General features: G+C 47.9%; 1 protein-coding gene and 2 pseudogenes across 3 annotated transcripts in view; all 3 read left to right on the top strand.

Moving 5' to 3' along the window:
• Positions 1 to 19,021, top strand: part of FYCO1 (FYVE and coiled-coil domain autophagy adaptor 1) — a 785,579-nt gene that overhangs the window by 302,020 nt on the left and 464,538 nt on the right. The window lies entirely within an intron of this gene.
• Positions 11,220 to 11,373, top strand: LOC146823096 (5.8S ribosomal RNA; annotated as a pseudogene).
• On the top strand, positions 11,459 to 13,422 carry LOC146823097 (28S ribosomal RNA; annotated as a pseudogene).

Genomic DNA, 19,021 nt, shown 5'->3' on the forward strand with positions numbered 1-19,021 from the left:
CCTCTCTGTAAGAGAAGTGGATGCTGATGATTATTATATCTTGAAAGCTGCTTTAATAGATGGGTTTGGCTTAACCACTGATCAATACAGACTTAAGTTTAGAGACACCCAGAAAGCACAGAATCAAGATTGGGTAGACTTTGTGGATTGTGCAACCAAGGCACTGGAAGGTTGGTTAAATGGCAGTAAAGTTAATGATTATCAAGGATTGTATAATCTCATTATGAGGGAGCAGATTCTTAATAATTGTCAGAACCAACTTTTACACCAGCACCTGGTGGACTCTGATCTGACCTCTCCCCAAGAATTGGGAAAGAAGGCAGACAAATGGGTCAGAACCAGGATTAGGCCTAAGAACCAAGTTGGTGACCAGAAGAAGGATTCCACTAAGCCCAAAGAGAAAGGTGGGGATGATAAACAAGAAAAGTCCTCTGAAGGGCCCCAAAAACCCAGTGCTGGGGGGGTCCCAAAATACTTCCTCTAATAACAAGAAACCATATTGCCATGTGTGTAAGCAACCTGGCCACTGGAAAACTGACTCCAGCTGTCCTAACAGTGGCAATAAAGAAAATGTTCCTCCAAAACCAGCTCCAACACCCCCTGTTACTACTAGTAGTAATCCCCCAGGCGGTGGGAGTGCACCCAAAAATTTAGTTGGGATTTCTTGGGGAACTCAGGGGGACTCTGGCCTATCCAGGTCCCCTACTCAAGCAACTATGGTCTGTGATGGTGGCATGGGGTTTGCCAACTTTACCATGAGCCCCAGTATCCTGGGCAGGTACAGACAAGAGCCCATAATCAATGGTCAGAAGGCTGTGGCCTATAAGGACACAGGGGCCAGTGTCACCATGGTGACCAAGAGGCTAGTGCCCCTAGATCAGCTTTTACCTGGGTTTAGCTACCAGGTGACCAACATAGATGGAATCAGGACAGATCATCCCATGACAGTGGTAAATCTCAGCTGGGGAGGGGTCACTGGCCCCAAGAGAGTGGCAGTGTCCCCAAACTTGCCTGTAGATTGTCTACTGGGGAATGATCTAGAAATCTCAGCCTGGGCTGAGGTTGACCACAAGGCCCATTTGAAAATGGTAGGAATCCCTGAGAGAGTGGATGAGACCCCGAGGGCCTCACCTCCACCCCAGGAGAAAATAGAAAGAGTGAAGCCTGAAACTATGGATCACTCTACCCAAACAGAGAGCATAGGGGAGGAGGAGCAGTCTTCCCCCCACCAGACTACAGGTAAAGGTTCAGTTTCTCAGGGAACTGATCCTGCCCCTTGTGAAGTAACTGCCCCAGAAGTGGACAGGCTTGGCCTGCCCACCTCTCTGATGGCAGGGGACCCTTCCAAGGTGGTACCCAGTCTGGAGCAGGTATCCTGCCCCTCTCTACCCTGCCTCAGTCAGCCCAGGGCTGCAGAGGTCAGGGAGGTCAGTGGACCCTTACTGGGCCCCTGCCCAGAGGAACCCCCTCATCAACAGATTAGGGACACACAGCAGAGTAGTTTCAGCCAGGTGAATATTCCTCTACAAACTGAGGGATCCCCCTTACCCCTAGGTATAGGCACCCCTCAAATGGATGTTGTTGAGCACAGGGAAACCTGGGGCCTAGCCGCCCCAAACCTTCCAGTGCCCTCCACTATTCCAGCCAAAGGGATCCAACCCCCAGCTGTAGGCAGCCAGAGGTTGACCCTTAGGGCCAGATATGACACAGTCCTGGGCAGAAAGGCTTCCATAGTGGCCAGTGATCTGAGGAGGTTGAGACCAACCCAAGTAGGGTCTCACTTCCAGACTCAGACACCCCACCAGCCCACCTCTGACCCAAAAACCAATACAGGTAATTTCCCTGGACTTTGGAGAAACTCTAGAACCCCTTGGGGTAGGATTTCCCAAGTGGACCATGACACAGGGAGCAACCATGTTAGTACAGGTTCTTCCTTATATGGCCACTCAGGAAATAAAGGCTTATCTGGACAAGGTTAGCCTTATCTCCTTTCGTTTGGGGGGGGGGTTATGTAGGAGAGTGGAATCTGACTAATGGTTGCCCCCAACTTTTTGCCTGGTATTTAAGTGGTTTTTGACTAGTCTGGCTGGGATCCTGCTATCCAGGACCCCAGCCTATCTGCTTTCTCCCTAAAACTGTTGTGAGTACTCTAGGTACAAACATAATTGGATGCTGGTCATGCCCTACCAGTCCCTTGTAGATGGTACCCTAGGTACCCAGGGCATGGGTCCCCCAGTAGGCCTACCAGGGCTGCAGCACTTATTGTGCCACCCTGGGACAGCCACCCAAACTGACACCACCAGGCCACTACTGTAGACTGGGTAAGGTGGTGCTAGCACCCCTTACAGGGATGTAGGTACCCTATGTCCCATACCATTACAACACATATACTCTCATAGGTCACCCCTATGGCAGGCCCTGGTAATCCTACAGGGCTGGGTGCTGAGGTATGTGTGAGGGGGGACCCCTACGTGAGTAGGACCTCCCTGCAACCTTCGTAAAACCGTTACTGGGTTGTTTGTAGTGTAGCCATACCATATACTCTAAACCGCATTATAAGTGAATCGCGTCATCGCGATAACTTGAGAATGGCTACACAGAACCATATCGTGTTTGGTGTCAAACATGAAGGAATCATACCCCCAGTCCAGCCATGGGCATGGGGGCACGATTCCCCCTTGCTAGGAGGGTGATATGGGAAAAGCGGTAGATTTTAGACACCAATTTAAAAGTGCACATGTACCACAAAATGGCTACTGTCCGCCACCTACACGACTCTGGCTGGCTGTTGCTGGGGAAAACCCCAGCCTCGCCAGCTGGACAATAGGGCTCCTGTGGCAGGGAGGTGCCAGCACCTCCCCAGACAGGATAATGTGGATTGGAACAGGGTGGGTGCACCAAATGTCCTTTCAGAGTTGCACGTAGGCAGCTGCAGAGCCCCAATTCTGCATACACCGCCTGGAACCGGTTCAGGGGCATCCTGCCCCTCGCCCAGGCGGGAAACACACAAAGGGGAGTGGGTGTAGCCACCCTTTCCCGCCTCTACTCTGATTGGTAGGCTCTATTTTGGACCATCCCCTAATCTTGGGGATATATGGGAATAACTTTGCCCTAGAGCCTTAGATTCGTGCAGAACTTCACAGAACTGACCTTCGACGAGCTGCTGCCCAGCTGACTGAAGAAATCTCCCTTGGGATAAAGGAGTTATCCCCCTGCTTGGCAGGCACCTAAAAGACTACAAGATACCCGGTTGGAACTTCGTGGCTCTCCCGACCTTCGACGCCGTCCAGCAACCTCGAGGTGGGTCTCCAGTGCATCCCAGCATCCTGTGAGTGTGCCCAGCAAGTCTGAGCACCCGGGACCACGTGGGTGTCGAGATCCCCGCATACCCCGAGACACCGGCCACCTCTTGTCCAGCACACGACCCCGACCAGTGGGGAAGTTGTGCTTTGGCCCATTTCTGAGCCAACCATCCAGCAGCAATTGTGCCAACTCTCAGCTCCCTGGCCCGCTCCGGTGGCCCGTGGGAGCCCTTTTACGCACTCCATTTTGCTGCCTTCCGCGGTCCCTTGTCTCTCGACTTGTGGGCCCTGACGGAGGACAATCTTCCTTTCCAAGAGTTCCCCTGGTTGCTCCAGGCCTGCTCTACGCTCCCTGCAAAGGAGAGCACCCTCAGACCTCGTGGGTCTGCACCAGCAGCTGCTTTGTTCATCTTGCGTGGGTTGCGGTTGCCAATGCTTAGTGGATCCAATCGGGACACTAACACCGCAGCGACCCTCAGCCGACGTGGGACAGTCGCCCTCCAGAAGCTGGCCTTCCTTGAAGCCTCCCGGTGCCCGTGACTGCAGAGCCCAGCTGTACCTCCTACACCTGAAGCACCCGACTTCCACGAGCTCCTTGCTGTGAGCTCCCTGGTCACTTGCTGTGACCCAGACTCTGTCCCCTCTGCTTTCAGGTTCATCTTTATCTTCTCTTCAACTCTAATCTTCACGACTTCAACGACACTCTCAGCTAGCAGCAGTTTGGACTACTTTTCCATAGAAAATCAGCCCGCGACCCGACACCAGAATCGACCTATGCACCCGGCTTCCCTGGGGCAGGTAACAGTGGTACTTCGGTACTCCAGTGGTGGTGGGCTCTCCAAAGCCTTAAGTCTCAAGCCTTAACTTTGTACTGTTGCTAGAAGTGTCCTTAAGCTTTAAATATTCAACCGAGACATTCTCCATAGGCTAACATAGCGATCCCGATAGCAGCTCTTTGCACTGCACGCGTCTCCCGTGGGTCCCCTTCCTCTTAACTGTGGGTGGATTCTGAAGGGGCAAGCGATCCTGAATGCCCTAGGCATTGCCTGTAGAATTGTCGTGGTTCTTATACCACTATTTTAGTATATGGTTTGGTCCCCCCCTGGGGCCCATTGATTTCTGTGCTATTTATTGTGTTTAGAAATGCTTGTTTGAATTGTAACTTTGCCACTAGCCACATAAAGTGACTGTGGGATTCTGTCTAGAATAAATACATATATTTTATATATATACCTGTGTGGGCTACTCTTTCATTTGGTTATTCAAGAGGTTATTATGGTAAAACAATAAGCTTAACACTCCTTCAACACTTAGCCTGAAGGCTGCTCTCCACAGCTACCACTAGGATAGCTTTCTTTAAAGGTTGTCTTAAACCTATCATCAATAGGAGTCGAATTGGACTGGTGCAAGGTGTTCCTATAACTAGGAACAGCATATGCCAGGCCAACTTCTCACAGATGTGAATAAGGGAATGTGGGTGTGGTTTGAAATCGTCTTATAAATAAAGGGTCTGGGTCCTAGGGTAAAAGGAATGTTTGCTCTGTCTAGCAACAGACAAGTCAGGTAAGGCATGTGTCAGGGGATGGTTTGTCAGAGTGCCCAAGGCAATCCAGGACAGCAAGAAGAAAGAAGGATCTGCTTGTAGCTTGTGACATAGAAAGACATCACAGAACAGAAGGCATAAATAAAGACCGGCTTTGGGTTGGAAGAGGTGTAAGATGATCCAGCTGAGTCTGGGGCTTAAACGGAGGAACTAGGTGTGCAAAATGAGTCATGGAATCAATCTAGAATGCTCTCCAAATGAATAGGATATTTGACGTACTTCCAGATGTCCGAAGGTAGCAGCAGTGAGAAAACAGTCCATGCCTCGCATTTTGCTGTGTTATACAGTTCTCACTTAACTCTGTTTTTTCTCTATGTGCATTTCCTGCATCTTTGTTGCTTTCCCCCCTTCCCTATTGTGTTTCTTATCTGGAGGACTTGTGGCTCTATCTATGTCACAAATACATCTGGCAATTCCTCCTTGCAATACATGCTACTGCCTCCTGTGCTCCCAGACGTGGAGAGAGTCTCCTGGTACTGTCCAGGTTTTGTCAGCGCCCAGTTTACTGGCGCATGGGGTAATTCTGTATACTGCTTGAGATCAATGTTTAGTGAATGCCTTAACTACCAGATTCTTAAGTATTTCCTACTTCTTAAATTATTCCCCCTTCTACTGTGAGGTGTTACATGTAGACAGAGGGCCACAGCTATATTTCATCTTGCTGTCTCGAATCCGTTACTTTTCTTCACCCCTGACGAGGTCCTGGTGGTGAGACTCCACTAAGTGTTCCATTGCATGCCCTCACAGGTAGGGGATTGGTGAAATATCATACAGACCTGTCTCAGGTTTGGCCCCATGGTTGAGTCCTTACATAGAGCTGTTCAAGAAGGAAGTAGACATCCTGAGAAGATAGAAAATGTGACTGCAAGCTGCCTTGGCCAGGAATTCCAAAACGGTATAGCAACGAAGAAATAAGTTGGCACAGTGGCAGTCATCTTTCTGTAAAAACTGGTTTTATTTTAGATGTGGTTTGCTAATTTCTTGCAGGGATCTAAGGATCTGGACTAAACCTGTTTGGCACTAGGAATTCCAGAGTTGAGATGAGAGGTCAGTGTTCCCAGGCTAAAGCAAGTCACTTGGGTAATACAGTTGTAGGGCTCTGAGATGTGCTTCCACAAGGAAGATAAGATTGCAATATTGCCAGGAGTATTGTAGATGGGAATTGGTCTCTTTGCCCAGTGATGCTTGTAATTTTGCCTAGTTGTTTGTTGAATGTTTCTGTTTCTTTAATTGCAACGCTAGATTGCTTAGAACTGAGCACTGGACAAACAAGTAGGTGAGATCTATGAATGCTCTGGGATTTTTCGTAGTTGTTGGATGCGCTGCATGTTTCTGACTCCACTGAAAACTGGTCTGGGGTGCTTGAATTTCTGTTCAAATGGAACCAGGCCTGGCAAAAGGGTCTAACCCAGGTTTACCTCCATGTGGGGCTGAGCTAAGACTGATTTGCTTGAGGATAGTCTCTGTCTATAGGCACACATATGGAATACAAGCAGGCCAGTGTAATTACCAGTGCCTGAGATACCTTCAGGGCATTTCGTCCATCACTTTTTGTGCTGTTTAAATATTACTACTGCCACTGATAACCAGGGAACAGAAGACCTATCTGCCATCTTAGAAGGGCATTATGAGCATGATGAAGAAGAAATGTGAGGATGCCTTCTTTGAGGTGCCTAGCATGAACCCTGAGATGCCACCACCACATAGTAACAGCCTTGGTACCACATTCCCCAGCTCACTCACTGATTGATCTCCCTGCCATTGCACTACTCGACATGGATTGTGCAACCAATGTTGTAACTGCACATGTGACCACCACTACAACTCACACATACATCCGTTGCCTAGAGTAACCCAGTACCTGTGACTCTGCACATTGGAGAAACTCTGTCTGTGCGATAGACTCTCTGTGTGATACTTGTGAAGCTCAGTGACTCGTTGCGATTCTGCCTGCAAGAGCTACGCAGCCTTTCTGCCTGTGGTATTCTCTTTGCGTCTGTAAAACTGCCTTCTTGAGCCTGTGCATGCAAGGATCTGTGTGCGGTATAAGGAGATGTGTTCACTCCTGGATCGAGTTTGAATGAGAAAACAATGAAATAAACCTATAGCTGATCTCCATGTGCCGTACACTACTATTCATTCCTCAACAAGGACAAACCCTGAAACACCACCTACTGCAGGCGATTGTTAAACCGGTCAGTCCGTCTCTGAAGTCCAGAGGGGCATAGGCCAAAAATGTAACAAGTGTCGATCAATCACACAGCATTCGAACTTGAGTCCCATGACCAATGGCTCTTCAAGCCCAACCACTGACGGCACCTGACAGTGGTAACTGTCTATGTCTAAGTCAGACCTCAAAATCAATGGCAAACAAAACTTTAATATCATTTTCATGCCGGGTCTAGAGCCAACTTTTACTTTTTCGCCAGACTCATGTAATCAAAACAATTCATAAATAAAACATAAATGCATAAATACATGAAGGGGCTTTGGGTGGGCGCTCTTCCGGCCTGCTCATCTGTCATTCACATTTTGCTTCCACACTTCACAGCATACAACATGCTGTCTTGCACTGTGAGTGGTACTATTTACGCTGATCAGATGTGCATTAGAGTACCAGGGACGGTGGGTCAATATTTTACTTTGTCAATGCTTTTTCCTGTCTAGCCTTTATTTTTAAGGCGCCCTTGTGTGTTTAAACTATTTTTTCTAATTACAATAATTTAAAGCTAAGTGTGCCTTTCCTTTAGTCACTAAGAATCGTATTTTCTTGTCATGCCATGAAAACCTACAAGGTTTTCTTTACCGTTTCGCAGTTCTAGTGCCTTTTTGGAAGCACCCATACGGTTCTATCAAAATTATATGCAATGGTCACTTTTTTTTTCAAATTTTACAGTTCTATTGAAAGCATATGGCCGCCACACTTAGAAGGTGACATTTCTGTTTTTCCCTTTTTTCTTCTTTGGTTGCACATGATTACTAATAAAAAAAAATTACCATCACACCAGCTTGCTAAGGCCAAACCTATTAACTTTGCCAGTGTTTGTTTACTATGGTGGATTTCAACTAGTGACTTCCTATTACTCGTGTTCCAACTCCACTGTTCCTAGCAACATAAATTGCATGCAGACACCATTGTTGCTGGCTGGAGACAAGTGATGCAATGAGCGATGTGAACATCTTTTTCCACCATTAATCATGTTCTGCATCTTATTTTCAAGAAGCGTTTGCAAGAAATAGACAAGGCGTTAATTTGTCTGACAGCTCACTTCACCAACTCGGGACGTATCCTGTCTTCTTGTGCGAGTGGTCTCAGTGTCGCAAGATGCATCGTGCAGCTCATCGGTGATGCAAGTTGTGGTCAGCGCCTCCTGCCACCATTTCAAGGCGCACGTCTGACAGAGTCAACAGGAAACTGGCTCGGGGCCATAGACAGGGTTCTTGTGGTCCCTGTAACGAAGCTGTTAGTTTCCTTTCACGCTGGAACAGTGTGACCTATTTTCTAACACAATTATGGGCCGAATCTGATATTTTAATTATTATTTCAATAACCCTTGTTTAAATTATAATTCCGACTGCTTATGCGAAGTTGTTGAGTAAAACACTGAGGACTTGTCGTATTCAAGTCTCCTGATAATGAGCTGCCGCAGGGGGCATCCCTTACTTATCTCTCTGCCTCGGGATTGACACAGACATCCAGGCGCAGGCGAACAGTACCAGAGCCCGACCTTCCCATTTTAAACTAATCCCTGGCGTTGTAGGTACGACAGGAAATAGGTCTTGTTCTGTCAGAAGTGGACTGAGGCTACATCAACTGAATTATTTAAGAATTTCAACTGGCATAAGTAAATAATAATGAGTATTTAACCAGGATGAATAACAAATCCAAAAAAATCACATTCACCTAATTCTCCCCTACATTGCCAAGCCTAACAAGATAAGAAGCAGGTGTAAACACTGAGGGCTTGATGTACAAAGATGGGTTCGCGAAGCAGTCACTGGTTTTGCAGAATGGCTGCTTTGCGACCCCACCTTTATTTCCTTCTGTGACGGAGATATAATCAGTCAGAGCGCAAAATGTTCATTTCTAACAGTCCTGCCTCATTAATATTTATGAGACAGATGGCCTTTTGCAACTCCCAGTGACTGGCTCCAGATGTAGAGATGGAGGCTTACAAGGGACAGCTGACAATATTCACTGAACAGCTGCATTTTTTTAGGTATCAACTCAGATAGTGCATGAGCTGTCACTCTCTTTTTCTTGCTACTCTTTGGTCAGTGCTTGCTGGCTTCACTTCCACTTTCCTCACCGGAGCGTGGCCCAAGTGCTTGTGTTCTTCCACTGCTTGTGCTTTCGGAGCTACTATATTTTTAGAAGAAGCACTCCATAACAGTGCAGGTGTTTGTAGGCTGTCTCACTCATAGGAATATGCCCCCGTCGTGTCACTTTCTATTACCTGTGTGATTTTGTCCTCCTCTGTGTTGTTGCTTGCCCCCACTCGCTGTCTGTATTGTTGTTTGCCCCCACCCTCTGTTCATGTTCTTGCTTGCCCTCTCCAACTCTCTGTGTTGTTGCTGGCGCTCTGTTTCCTGCTTGAAGACCACAACCCACTCTCCATTGTGTTCCGTGTTGTTGCTTGACCCTCACCCACGCCCTCATCCCACTCTGTGTTGTCTGTTGCCCCACCTCCCACCCATCCCTTGTCATGTTGTTGCTTGCACCCACCCACCCTCTGTTGTGCTCCGTGTTGTTACTTGCCTGTCCATCCACCCTCCGTTTTGGCACCTTGTTATTGCTTGCATGCACTGTCCCGCTTTGTGTTGTGGCTTGCCCCCACCCACTCTTCTGTCCTGCTGTATTTTATTGCTTACCTCCACCCACCCTCCTGCTCTGTGTTATTGTGTGCCCCCACCCGTGCTGTTTGTTGCTTGCCAGGGTCCGTTATGGATTGTTGCTTGTCCCTGTCTTGCAATCTGTGTTGCTTGGCTCTGTTCCTGCATTGTGTATTGCTTGCCCATCTTCCTGCATTGTTTTGTGCTTGCCTTCCTGTACCGCATTTTATTACTTGCCCCATTCTGCATTGATTTTTGTTTGCCCTCGGTACACACCTCCCGTTGCTACTACCAATTAGATAGCTTAGTGAGGTACTTAAATCAACCCCACCGGAGTGGGCAATGGCACTGACAGAGTACCATCAAGACGATCAAATTTGACTATCTAGAGGGAGGAAAAGTCATAACAAGGTTTGCGTAGGTGAACCTACAGAAGGATTATTAATGGTGGAGTAGCCTGAATGACTAACGGGACCAGCCCAAACCCTCGGCTGTCTCCCAGATGGAAGCCAAGGCACAGGGGCTGGCCTTCCCCTTGCACGCCCTAGCAAGCAGAGCAGGCTGCGTCCACTGGCTCTTGGGCAACGACCAGGCACGGGCTGGCTCCTTCACCCAGGAGGACAAGACTGATAGTGGGTGGATGACCCCTTGGCTCTTCCAGGAGGGACACAATGCTAATGACATCCCTCTCAAGATGGAACCCATGTTCACCCTACTCAAACCCATAGGGAGGAACCTAATTGTTGTGCCTCTCTGGGCTGGGACCCTCATAAAGGCTCTGCCACCTGGGCCCAGATTTCATGTGACCGAGGAGTGGCCTTACTTGGGTAGCAGGGCAGCCTGCGTGAAAAGGAGGTGGAGCCATAATAATCCACATTTTGTAAAGCGCAAACAATCACCCGTAAGGGTCTCTAGGCGCTGGGGGCCGTCAGGAAGATTAAGCAAGCTATTACCTAGAGTCACATGGTGCCGGGCTAATCTGCCGCCGGCGCCGGGATCGAACCTTGATCCCCAGAATCTGGAATCAGTCGCCCTGGCCGCGGCGCCACACCTCTTCCATACGGGAACCCTGGCTCATCTTGGTGGAGATGCCATGCCAGTGTGATATGCTTCAAAGGAGTGGGAGAAGGTGGCACTCCTGCAAGCACCAACGCCCCCATGGGTGGCTGATGTGCAGGTGGATCGACCTCTGTTGTTGCCAGACACCTAGTGGCCTGGTCCCTTGTGGCCAGCCTGGGGTTTCAAGGCTTGTGCTGCCCTATTCGGGAGGGCTAGTGGTGAACTTCTGCTTCCACTGCTCTTGGAGCCTCTTGCTTGTCCGCCTGCTGTGGCGGCAGGGTGGGGCTCCTGGACCAAGCACCTGGAAATCTCTTTAAATTTTGGAGGCTGAGTTACAAAGGAAAAGACTGATAGGCTGCAGGGATATTTCACCTTGCAGGTGGTTGAAGCCTTCCTCTGCTGCACCTGCAAAAGTTCCCTCTGACTTTTGGCAGTGGATCATTCACCTCACATGTCGATAAAGAACGCATCGAGCTTTGAGAATTAGTGTGAATTGCAGGACACATTGATCATCAACACTTTGAATGCACTTAGTGGCCCTGGTTCCTATCCAGAGCTACTCCTGGCTGAAGGTCTCTTGAACATCAATTGCCCTAGTTTTCTCCCAGGGCATGGCTTGGGCTGTCTCAGGGGGCTCTGCTGTCTTCATCCTCCCAAGGCCAGATCCTTGATCACCCATCACAAGCCGCCCCCTTCTCTCCATGAAGCAAGCCTGGTTTTCCCCATCTTGATGGAGCAGGAGACCGCCCGGTCCATTTAGGGCTGAAAAACCTGGGGTGCCTGGCTGCGTGCTGCATGTGGCTGTCTGTGGTACTGCAGAGCTGGCCGCACACATTGCCTCGGGCACCCATATGCACCGTTGAGGAGACCCTTGCATACTTTTCTGGAGTCGGATTGCCTGAGAATGCAGCCTAGAACTGGTGGTAAACTCCATCTTAGACTAAAAAAAGGCGCAAGACTGATATCTACCATTCACCGAAAGGGGAAGTTGGAAAGAATTTTGAAGAGAGAGTTCAAGAGAGTGTGAAAGTGTCAATAGGTAAATGGATGGGTTCTGTGCTCCATACCGGGAGATTCAACACAGTGGGAAGGTGAGGGTGCTTTCCTTGACAGCATTGTAGCACAACCGGCTCCAGGTCATCTGGGAAGGCTTCAAAGTGGCAGGTGGCTCTCCACTGTGTCAGAGAGTGTTACAGCCCCTAGCAGCAGCTTCGCTTTGTTCGCGGGATCAAGGGAGATTGACCGTCTCCATGCACCCCCGGCAACTGCACCTACCCCTATTGGGGTTTGCTGGGGCAGAGATGGAAGACAAAGTGCCCTGCTCCTGGCAAGAGTGTGATTGGGTCAGGCTGTGTTCAGTGCAACCTGATAGCATTGTGCTGCTGGTCAGAGAGGGACATGCCAGACATCAGGGGTCTGCAGTGATAATGGTTAATCACTTGACCCATCTTGAAACACAGACAAAGGAGTCTGACACATACACATGTCAGAGGGCTGATCAAAAACCTGTGGCTTTACGAAGGTGGGATCCCACTGCGGCCTCATGGTAGCCGCTTCACCGGCCCATCTTGCCTGTTCTTTCAGGAAGGTGGACCATGAACATGTGTGATATGACCTGAAATATGGTGAACTACTCTTGAGAAGGGCTTAGCCAGAGAAAACTCTGGTGGAGGTTCATAGCAATCCTGACATGCAAATCGGCTGTCCTTGTTTAGGGGTGAAAGACTAATTGAACCATCTAGTAGCTGGTTCCCTCCGAAGATTCCCTCAGGATAGCTGGCACTCAGAGACACAAGTTTTATATTCCCACCACAATAACAGTGACAGGTGGAAATTTGACTGGGGCGGTACACCTGTCAAATGATTAAGTAGGTGTCGTAAGGTGAGCTCCGGGAGGACAGAAACCCCCTGTGGAGCAGAGGGGCAGAAGTTCACTTGATCATGATTGTCAGTGCGAATACAGACTGTGAAAGCGGGAACTCATGATCCTTCTGACGTTATGTGTTTCAAACAGGAGGTGTCGTAAAGGTTACCACAGGAATAACTGGTTTGTAGATGACTAGCTTTCATAGCGACTTTGGTTTTTGACCCTTCGATGTAGGCTTTTCCTTTCATTGTGAAGCAGAATTCACTAAGCGTTGGATTGTTCATCCACTAATGAGAAACTTGAGCTGGGTTTAGACCGTCGTGAGACAGGTTAGTTTTACCCTACTGATGATGTCTTGTTGTAATAGTAATACTTCTCAGTATAACATGAACCACAGGTTCAGACATTTGGAGTATATGCTCGGCTGAGGAGCCAATGGGGTGAAGCTAGCATCTGTAGGAATATGACTGAATGCTTTTAAGCAAGAATCCCCTTAACCATAACAATGCTGCAGTGCCATTTACCCTCTGTTGGCCTGGAATTGCTGTCCTCTGGGCTATGTATAGAGCCACATGCTTGGAGACCGGAGCACGGTGTAGGAGGGCCACCTCCATCACATTTAGCGCACCACATGTTTGTGGGGCAGCTGGTGCTAAATCATTCAAAGGCAACCTGATTCTGTGTCAGGGTTTTGTAAGTAGCAGAGCAGCTACCTTGCTGCGATGCATTGAATGTCAGCCTCTGAGCCAAAAGGTCGTCTCTGTCCGTGGTTGCCTGTGTGTCTGGGATCCCTCTGCCACCAGGTCGGCTGGAAGGGATAGGACTGTGGGAGGCTGCCTCCACCTTGTGCCATGCTGCAAAGGGGCCTCTCCCACTCACCATGAATCTCTAGGTGCAAAGAGGGGGGCACAATCCCTCACAGGTCAGTAGGATGACCAGATGGCCGTAGCAGGCCCCAGAAGAGTTGCATAGAGGCAAGAAGTTAATGTGTGGCTCTAGAAAGGAGCCCCCTGAGCACTGGCTACATCATTGGCTGCCACCTAGGCACTCTGTCCACCAGGTCGGCCTGAGACATCTGGTCTCCCGGCTGGCTGACCAGTTGAACCCTGACTTGTGTCTCCCCCCAGAATCTGTAGGCTCCAATTGTCATGGGAAAATGGTTTCCCCAGGAAAACTCAAGGGAGAGGGTGGTTGGTTGGGGTCCTAACCCTCCTTCGGTCCCCATGCTCGAGCATCAGAAAGATGAAAAGCGTAAACCCGTGGCACCCTTAGCCGATGGACGGGCATTGTGGCTGCATACTGGGGCCAACACTGGTCTCCCTCTGAGGTGTGGAGCGGAGACAGGACCTCTGTGAAGGCTCTGCTACTGGGCAGATCCCGGGGCAGGTTGGTGTCAGACCAGGAGGAGTCTGGAGCTCATGCAGTCTAATGCCTTAATGAATGCCACCAATCAAATAAGAAGGTATCATTCCGTCCCTTGGCTTTTTGCACTTTAATACCCCTGAAAACTGAGTTTATTAACTCAGGGAGTTCCTATCTTTCCTATTCACCTCTCTTTACGTTCTATTACAACATACTATTAATCCCACCTGGCACTCACATTCTCTGTACCAGAAAAAAATTGGCATAACGTGTTGACTGATTGCTGCACACTGCTGTTAATCCTTGATAGTTCACCTGAAACATATACACCTCGTGATTCTCATCTCATCCACAGCTTTCATTAGTGAGGAAGGGAGATTAGCTCACTGAAACACATTTGCTGTTTCAGGATCCTGATGTGTCTCTCAGATGCAGTCCAAGAAAGGCCCCCTGACAACTTTCAAAGAGACATAGTACACATGGTTTTTGACTGTCCATTACTCATTCGATTCTGAGTAGAGATATACTCATGTATACAGAAAATACTTATTTTTTAAAAAAATATCTTTATATTAAATCGTTGCTTTGCACACCATCACAGATGGATGCATGAAAATCATGATTGGTTGCATCAAAACAGAAGTACATTACATTAACGGTGGGAAGGAGAGTTGAGCATACTAGTAAGGTACAATCCCATTGTATTAGCACTCCACAGTATCGCTTTAAATTACCACTGTAATCCCTCACCCCTATTTTTCTGCCTTGTCCTTCAAACGCATCTTTATTGATTTCTGTACTCTTCCCAGGAGTTCCATTTATTTTCCCTTTTTCCTGGGCATTCTCTGATTCTGGTGAATCACTTTTCAGCTTGCTGGCACCAATCCAAATAAGTCTTCCAGTCCTTCACCCTGGGGAGATCGACTGCACCCCAAGCCCATGCTATATTTCTCTTTGCCACCCCAGATCCCAATATTAGCCATATTTTGAGGTATTTGGTCCACACCTCCTCCTCTGTCACTCCCAGGAGATGCCATCTCACCTCCACTGGGACCTTTAAGTTTGTACCACTGTCCATGACTTGTATTACTCTTTTCCAATAGCGTTGCATCTTGGGACAGTCCCATAAGAAGTAGAAAATGGAACGCACCTCCCCACACCCCCTGGCACAAAGATCCACATCGCAACGCCCCATCCGGTTCATGAGCACTCTAGAGGAATAGGATCTATGCAGGATCCGCAGCTGAATCAACTTGAAGCGTGCACGTATGGCTATCTCTCGGGGTCTCTGGAGTGCTTCGGCCCTGTCATAATTTTCAAGTAATCCTAGGTCTAGGAGCAGAGAGCATCAAAAGGGCATCAGTATCTAGGGATATGCTCCAAATCCAGGGTGTAGATGCACTCGTCGGTCACAGAGAGCTACCAGAGGCTCCACTCCACACAATGCCACTCTACAGTACTCTACCCTGCTCCACTTAACACCACTTAATGCCATACAGTGCCACTCAATGTCACTCTATGCCACTTCCCTCTATGTCACTCTACTCTTCTCCGCTCCACTCTATTCCGCTCTACTCTACGCCACTCTACTCTGCATCACTCCACTGTACTCTACGCCACTTCACACCACTCTATGCCACTCTGTTCTTCGTCACTCTATGCTGCTCCACTCTGCTCCATGCCACTCTGCTCCACCCCACTCTATGCCACTCTACACCACTCTCCTCCTCTCACTCTATGCCACTGCATGCCACTTAACTCTACGCCACTCCACTTTACACCACTAAACTCCATGCCACTATAGTCCTGGTCACTCCACTCTATTCTGCGGCATCCCACTTTACACAATGCCAGTCTATGCCACTCTACTTTATACTACTCTACTCCACTCTACAGCCACTTTACTCTATGCCACGCCACTCCACTGTACTCTACGCCTACTCTCCACCACTCTATACCTCTCCACTCTGTGCCACTTGACGCCACTCTACTCCCCTCACTCTACACCACCACACTCCACATTACGCCACTCTGCTTTTCACCACTAAACACCACCACACTATACCCAACTCCACCCTGCGGCATCCCACTCCACACAATGTCACTTCGCTCTAGGCTACTCCACTCTTGGTCACTCCACTCTACGCCAATGTACTCTATGCCACTCTACTCTGTGCCACTCAATTCTAAACCACTCTACTCAACGCCACTCTATTCAAGACTACTCTACTCAATGTCACTCCACTCTGAGTCACTCTACACCACTCCGTGCCACTCTACTCTGCATTACTGTACTCTGTGCCACCCCAATACATTTTATGCCACTTCACTCTACTCACTGCCACTCTACCCTATGCGACACTACTCCATGCTACTCTACGCCACTCTGCACCACTCCACTCTACTCTAAGTCACTCTACTTTACAACACACCACTAACATTGAGCCATGCTGAACAGCAGCCATGATACTGCCCAACAACGCTAAAAGACATTGACAAAGCCAGTAGCTCTCCTATAGTCAGGACCTATTGGCTTTGTCAATGCTTGTTTGAAGATGACTACTTTATGCAAGATCTATGCTATCCCATACAAGCAACATGTTGCGGCCGGTTGTAGATAACAATTAAAGAAATGCTGTAGTAAACCTCAGAGAGATGTACAACTGTGGAATAGGGCATTAATTACCATCTCAAAGGATAAAGAGTTTGGGGGTTGACAGACTTCAGGTTTACCGTTGTATTCAGCCATTTGAATTTGTGTTCAAGAATTAAATACATAGCCCAATGAGCAGTACAAAATAAAATGTAAAGGGTATAGTGTCCTATATAAATTCGACAAGGAGTTGTCCCTTTTCAATTTTAAGGATCAAATGGCGTGTAAGGGAACGTGGTCCAACCTGAGGCTGAGGCCTGCCAAAACAAGACAATATGAAAATAAAACAGATGACTGCCTCAGTGCAGGAGCTTCGGGTGCCTTCTTCAGTGTTCTCAACAACTTTCAACTTTGTGACATTCCAACTTGAGTAGGGGGTGTAAGATGTAATCAGGGGAAAAATCTTTTAAATCCTACTATAATGTAAAATTTCACATTTGCCACAGGGCTCACATTCACAGTGTTTTCACGTCCCAATTCAAGTCTAAATGGCTCTTAGGGCTGTTTTTTTCCCCACGCATATTTTTCCAGGCATTATTTGAAGAACAAGCATTTGCAATGCAATAGGTCTTGCATTTGCGAGAGTTTGAGCTATTGGCATTCTAAATGTCAATGCCTTTTATTTATGTGTTTTGAAAACCTGCAAGCAGAGTGTTATCACACTCTTTGCACTTATAGTCGTTACTTACAAGAAGCAAGGCTGGCAGTAACTGCGCCCCTTTTACTGCCAGCCTTGCTTCTCATAAGCAAGGACTATAAGTACAAAGTGTGTGGTTACACACCGCTTGCAGGTTTTCAAAACACATAAATAAAAGGCATTGTCACTTACAATGCCAATAGCTCAAACTCTCGCAAAAGCAAGACCTATTGCATTGCAAGTTGCTTGTTTATGTGTGGACTGTGTTGTGCCTTGCTTTCATGGCGTTCTCTATGTCTCTGCACCGCTATGAGTATGATGCTGCATAGAATGTTGTTATGTAACTTGGAGTGTTTGCCTAACAATTACACCTCTTGAGACCAGAGGCTAAGCAGTGGAGTCCTATGCTCATGGTGGGGTATCCGGTACATATATGCATTTAACTTGCAACTGGTCCTGGTGTTTCTTAAACTTACCCGGTTCTGTGAATAAAGAAGCTGCGTATTTGTACTTTGGAGTCCACTTTGGTTACTGGGTTCGTGGGACTTCATTACACTGGTGATGAGGTTAAAGAATCGATGCATGTGAAAAGTTAAAAGATGAGTAAAGATTTGGATGCCCCACCAGTGTCCTCGTCCTCAGTTTTCTCTTGGTAAAGCAGCACAATGACAAAGTGCTGGAAAAATAATTTGAAGGTGCACAGAGGGAATGTGCTGGGAAAAAATTCTGGAGAAAAGTCAAGCACATGAACAAAAAAGTGCTGGGAGGAAAGCCCATTGTGGAATACTTTGTGAAACTGTTGTGTTATTGAAATCTTCCTACTTTCTGCCCAAGGTCACACGGGGCAACAGTGGAGGCAGTATGGATGCTGTTGTGATATTTCTAAAGATGACAGTTGTACTGGAAGAGGTTTCATCCGGCATGCCTTGCAGCACAATATTTAAGCCTTTGCATTTTAAAGTGCCGCATTGAGAAGGCTGGGAAGTGGTTATTCGTACATTTGTTTTTTTTAAAGAAGACTACAGTATTCTTTCAAGCTATGAGGTTTCAAGAAATTAAAGAGCTATTATATACTGTATTTGGTGGTACTGGCCGTAACAGCACGTTTGCAAAATCAGTTTGATCCTTGCACCTTATGTTGGATCATCGTCATATGCTGTGGGGCAGTACAAGAGAAGGTATATTTCGTAACGTTAAACAAAATTTACAGTGGAGTCGCAAGTGTGTGTTTGTGAGACCTTTGGCCGTCGCTGTCTGAGGGCCCCCTTGGGGCCTCTCCGATCAGATGGCACATAGTAATTCTTTCCATGCTGTGTCTCCCACCCTCCCCTCCTCTTTCCCTCCTCCATTCTCTGTCTACTTCCCCTGCTCCTACCCCCTCCCCTGAATCTCTCCCCTTGCACGCTTTTTTTCCCTTACGTCTATGTCCTTCTTGTTTGTCTCGTCCTTACATGTAACTATGTTACCATGCTCTAATAACTGTGTAACCTGTTGTAACGATGTAACCTGCAACTATGGTCTGATACTCATGTAAAGCGCTCTGATACCTCCGGGTCTAGCCAGCGCTATATAAAACCTTTAAAATAAAAATAAATTAAAAAAATAAAGCCACCAGGAGGGGCCCTGGGCTGTGATCTACGCTTCTACCTTCCTTTCAGTCATACCTGTGGCGTTCCCTTTCCAGCTGTCCCCATACCCCAGCCCT

This window comes from Triturus cristatus, chromosome 5_2 (genome assembly GCF_964204655.1).
Source record: "Triturus cristatus chromosome 5_2, aTriCri1.1, whole genome shotgun sequence".
NCBI classification, from domain to species: domain Eukaryota; kingdom Metazoa; phylum Chordata; class Amphibia; order Caudata; family Salamandridae; genus Triturus; species Triturus cristatus.